The sequence below is a fragment of the Capra hircus genome, chromosome 6 (assembly GCF_001704415.2).
Source record: "Capra hircus breed San Clemente chromosome 6, ASM170441v1, whole genome shotgun sequence".
NCBI classification, from domain to species: domain Eukaryota; kingdom Metazoa; phylum Chordata; class Mammalia; order Artiodactyla; family Bovidae; genus Capra; species Capra hircus.
Window position 1 is genome coordinate 87932235 of NC_030813.1, and position 6000 is coordinate 87938234.

Consider the following 6000-nt stretch of genomic DNA (forward strand, 5'->3'; position numbering starts at 1 on the left):
ACCACACATGGCCTTTTCCCTTCATTATCTCATTTAACTCTCAACAGAGTCCCATGAAGTATATCCAATCATCCTCAATTTAAAGACAAGGAAATGGATATTTAAAACTCTTAAGTATATCTCTTATAAATGAGATGAATGAATTCTATTTTAAGCTTTCCTGACAAGAAAGACTCCAGCATTTTCATCACACACTGATTTAATTGCAATTTGTTACAAATTGAGAGGCATGTCTGAGGGCAAATTAAGTTCCTCAATTTGAATAGATTAGATTAATTTGAATCTATGCATAATTTGCCAATTTATGTAAAGGAGTCTATTAAATTCCAAATCTTCATTACCTCCAATCTAATTTAGTGAGCTTTATCTTTATTTACCTACAGTTGGGAGATGATGACAAGTCAGTACCAGCCACAAAGTTCACTAATTCAGAGCCATGAATTGTTTAACACTTCTTAAACCTAGCAAAGCAGTATATTAGAACACCCAAACAAGTTTTATGAGCATAAAATTTACCTTAACTTCTTGAAATTTTAAGTAAAATTCTTGCTTAATATCAGGACAAAGGAAAGAAAATCACTTGATGCATCTCTATCTTTTCTTGACACTCATGATCTTTTTTTATCTTTTATACATTATGGGAGGATACCCTAGTGGCCCAAATGGTAAAGGATATGCCTACAATGCAGGAGAGTCAGTTGCAATCACTGGATTGGGAAGATTTACCAGAGAAGGAAATTGCAATTCACTCCAGTATTCTTGCCTGGAGAATCCCGTGGACAGGGTTGCAAAGAGTTGGACATGATTGAAGTGAATTCAGTTCAGTTCAGTTTAGTCACTCAGTCATGTCCAACTCTTTGCGACCCCATGAATTGCAGCATGCCAGGCCTCCCTGTTCATCACCATCTCCCGGAGTTCACTCAGACTCACGTCCATCGAGTCCGTGATGCCATCCAGCCATCTCATCCTCTGTCGTCCCCTTCTCCTCCTGCCCCCAATCCCTCCCAGCATCAGAGTCTTCTCCAATGAGTCTACTCTTCTCATGAGGTGGCCAAAGTACTGGAGTTTCAGCTTCAGCATCATTCCTTCCAAAGAAATCCCAGGGTTGATCTCCTTCAGAATGGACTGGTTGGATCTCCTTGCAGTCCAAGGGACTCTCAAGAGTCTTCTCCAACACCACAGGTCAAAAGCATCAATTTTTCGGCGTTCAGCCTTCTTCACAGTCCAACTCTCACATCCATACATGACCACAGGAAAAACCATAGCCTTGACTAGACGGACCTTAGTCGGCAAAGTAATGTCTCTGCTTTTGAATATAATATCTAGGTTGGTCATAACTTTCCTTCCAAGGAGTAAGTGTCTTTTAATTTCATGGCTGCAGTCACCATCCGCAGTGATTTTGGAGCCCCCAAAAATAAAGTCTGACACTGTTTCCACTGTTTCCCCATATATTTGCCATGAAGTGATGGGACTGGATGCCATGATCTTCGTTTTCTGAATGTTGAGCTATAAGCCAACTTTTTCGCTCTCCTCTTTCACTTTCATCAAGAGGTTTTTTAGCTCCTCTTCACTTTCTGCCATAAGGGTGGTGTCATCTGCATATCTGAGGTTATTGATATTTCTCCCAGCAATCTTGATTCCAGCTTGTGTTTCTTTCAGTCCAGTGTTTCTCATGATGTACTCTGCATATAAGTTAAATAAGCAGGGTGACGATATACAGCCTTGACGTACTCCTTTTCCTATTTGGAACCAGTCTGTTGTTCCATGTCCAGTTCTAATTGTTGCTTCCTGACCTGCATACAGATTTCTCAAGAGGCAGGTTAGGTGGTCTGGTATTCCCATCTCTTTCAGAATTTTCTACAGTTTATTGTGATCCACACAGTCAAAGGCTTTGGCATAGTCAATAAAGCAGAAATAGATGATTTTCTGGAACTCTCTTGCTTTTTCCATGATCCAGCGGATGTTGGCAATTTGATCTCTGGTTCCTCTGCCTTTTCTAAAACCAGCTTGAACATCAGGAAGTTCACGGTTCACGTATTGCTGAAGCCTGGCTTTGAGAATTTTGAGCATTACTTTACTAGCATGTGAGGTGAGTGCCATTGTGCAATAGTTTGAGCAGTTTTTTGGCATTGCCTTTCTTTGGGATTGGAATGAAAACTGACCTTTTCCAGTCCTGTGGCCACTGCTGAGTTTTCCATATTTGCTGGCATATTGAGCGTAGCACTTTCACAGCATCATCTTTCAGGATTTGAAACAGCTCAACTAGAATTCCATCACCTCCACTGGCTTTGTTCGTAGTGATGCTTTCCAAGGCCCACCTGACTTCACTTTTCAAGATGTCTGGCTCTAGATGAGTGATCACACCATCATGATTATCTGGGTCATGAAGATCTTTTATGTATAGTTCTTCCGTGTATTCTTGCCACCTCTTCTTAATATCTTCTGCTTCTGTTAGGTCCATACCATTTCTGTCCTTTATTGAGCCCATCTTTGCATGAAATGTTCCCTTGGTATCTCTAATTTTCTTGAAGAGATCTCTAGTCTTTCCTGTTCTGTTGTTTTCCTCTATTTCTTTGCATTAATCGCTGAGGAAGGCTTTCTTATCTCTTCTTGCTATTCTTTGGAACTCTGCATTCAGATGCTTATGTCTTTCCTTTTCTCCTTTGCTTTTTACCTCTCTTCTTTTCACAGCCATTTTGCTATTTGCATTTCTTTTCCATGGGGATGGTCTTGATCCCTGTCTCCTGTACAATGTCATGAACCTCACTCCATAGTTCATCAGGCACTCCATCTATCAGACCCAGGCCCTTAAATCTATTTCTCACTTCCACTGTATAATCAGAGGGGATTTGATTTAGGTCATACCTGAATGGTCTAACGGTTTTCCCTACCTTCTTCATTTTAAGTCTGAATTTGGCAATAAGGAGTTCATGATCTGAGCCACAGTCAGCTCCTGGTCTTGTTTTTGTTGACAGTATAGAGCTTCTCCATCTTTGACTGCAAAGAATATAATCAATCTGATTTTGGTGTTGACCATCTGGTGATGTCCATGTGTAGAGTCTTCTCTTGTGTTGTTGGAAGAGGGTGTTTGCTATGACCAGTGCATTCTCTTGGCAAAACTCTATTAGTCTTTGCCCTGCTTCATTCCGCATTCCAAGGCCAAATTTGCCTGTTACCCCAGGTGTTTCTTGACTTCCTACTTTTGCATTCCAGTCCCCTATAATGAAAAGGACATCTTTTTTGGGTGTTAGTTCTAAAAGGTCTTGTAGGTCTTCATAGAACTGTTCAACTTCAACTTCTTCAGCGTTGCTGGTTGGGGCATAGACTTGGATCACTGTGATATTGAATGGTTTGCCTTGGTGACGAACAGAGATCATTCTGTCATTTTTGAGATTGCATCCAAGTACTGCATTTCGGACTCTTTTGTTGACCATGATGGCTACTCCATTTCTTCTGAGGGATTCCTGCCCACAGTAGTAGATATAATGGTCATCTGAGTTAAATTCACCCATTCCAGTCCATTTTAGTTCGCTGATTCCTAGAATGTCAACGTTCACCCTTGCCATCTCTTGTCTGACAGAGCATGGTCCACTGGAGAAGGGAATGGCAAGCCACTTCAGTATTCTTGCCTTGATTACCCCATGAACAGTGTGAAAAGGCAAAATGATAGGATACCAAAAGAGGAACTCCCCAGGTCGGTAGGTGCCCAATATGCTACTGGAGATCAATGGAGAAATAACTCCAGAAAGAATGAAGGGATGGAGCCAAAGCAAAACCAATACCCAGTTGTGGATGTGACTGGTGATAGAAGCAAGATCTGATGCTGTAAAGAGCAATATTGCATAGGAACCTGGAATGTCAGGTCCATGAATCAAGGCAAATTGAAGTGACTTAGCACTCACCTGTCAACCATACCTGAGTTTATGTAAATGAGGTGACTTGTGGGAAACACCTGTAGATGAGGAGCATTGACACAGGAAACAACTATGTGATTAGAGGCTTATAATTGTCATTCCTACTCCCAACCTCCTCCAAGGAGGGAACAGGGGCTAGAGATTGAGTTCAATTACCAGTAATCAATGATTTTATCAGTCCTGCCTATATAATGGAATCTCCCAGAAGTACAGGGTTCAGAGAGCTTCTGTGTTGGTGAACACACTGAGATGTGGGGAAGTTGGTCCATGGAAATCTCCAGGCTAGAATACTGAAGTGGGTAGCCTTTCCCTTCTCCAGGGGATCTTCTCAACCCAGGGATCAAACCCAGGTCTCCTGCATTGCAGGCTGATTCTTTATGAACTGAGCTATCAGGGAAGCCCTGATATGTCTAGAAAGCAATGAATGTCTAGAAGGCAATGGGTAAAAGAAAAAGCTAAAAAGGAATACATTATCGATTATTTCCTGAATTCTTGGTGACATTGTCCTGCAGATCCACTGGTGAACTCCATAGCTGGCAGTGATGCAAACAGGACAAGTCTCTTAGGTTTATAGGATGAATCAAGTGCTTTTAATTTTTCCTCAATAACTTCCTAATGGAATTATAGGAAGAAGGTGGTAATTGGGAAAATATCAATAAGAAATAAAATTATATATTTGATAAAACTGAATATGAACTCTCTAAGCATATACATTCAGCTAATAAAACCTGTCTATGAAACTTATGGAGATATGTACTTTTACTTTGCTTTTTCATCAGCCTCTTGTTTTTGACCATTTTAATATTTATTAGTATTTTAATGAAGCAACAGCTATTCAAAGGAAACATTTGAGAAAAAAATCAAATTGTTATTTGTTAGTATAGTAACTCCAGGGATTAGCTCAGGGGGGCAGGAAGGAGAAAGATATTGACTTCAAAATGAGGTCAACATTCTGATTATGAATTCAGCCCCATAATTAACCATATTACTATGTACCATCACATGTATATAATTAGATATTGCTATTGATTTGGATGTACTTATTTTTATTGCTCTAAAGAAAGGAGTGCATACCAGAAATATTTCTACCCACTTCTGAAGGGCAAGCTCTCTCTGGAAAAACAGAGTAAACTCTCAGAATAAATGTGTGCCCATGGTACATTTGATGAATCACCAATGGGACTATATTTATAAAAATAAATATGTCAGAATTTGTGTCAGAAAAAGAAAAAGCTAGAGAGGTTGTCATCATATAAATATTTGTACTAAAGCATTCCGCCTTGGAGAAGGCAATGGCACCCCACTCCAGTACTCTTGCCTGGAAAATCCAGCGAACTGAGGAGCCGGGTGGGCCACAGTCCATGGGGTCACTAAGAGTTGGACACGACTGAGCGACTTCACTTTCACTTTTCACTTTCATGCATTGAAGGAAATGGCAACCCACTCCAGTGTTCTTGCCTGGAGAATCCCAGGGACGGGGGAGCCTCATGGGCTGCCGTCTATGGGGTCACACAGAGTCGGACACGACTGAAGCGACGCAGCAGCAGCAGCAGCAGCAGCAGCAGCATTCCACTTACACGGAAAGGGAATGGCACCCCACTCCAGTACTCTTGCCTGGAAAATCCATGGACGGGGGAGCCTGATGGGCTGCAGTCCATGGGGTCGCTAAGAGTTGGACATGACTGAGCGACTTCACTTTCACTTTTCACCTTCATGCATTGGAGAAGGAAATGACAACTCACTCCAGTGTTCTTGCCTGGAGAATCCCAGGGACAGGGGAGCCTGGTGGGCTGCCTTCTGTGGGGTCGCACAGAGTCGGACACGACTGAAGCGACTTAGCAGAAGCATTCCACCTACACACTTAGGGATTCACAATGCAACAATAGTGTTTCCCCAAAGGGCATTTTAAAGAGCATGAACCCATTTTAAGTTTCATGAATATGAAACTCCATAAGTTTCACATTCAACAATATATTTGAAGAACATATTCTTCAAAACAGGGGAAGGAAGATTTCTATAGTCAAATGAATTTTGGGTAAAATATGTATTTTTGGAGGCAATTGCAGTATCTAGAAAAAGCATGATG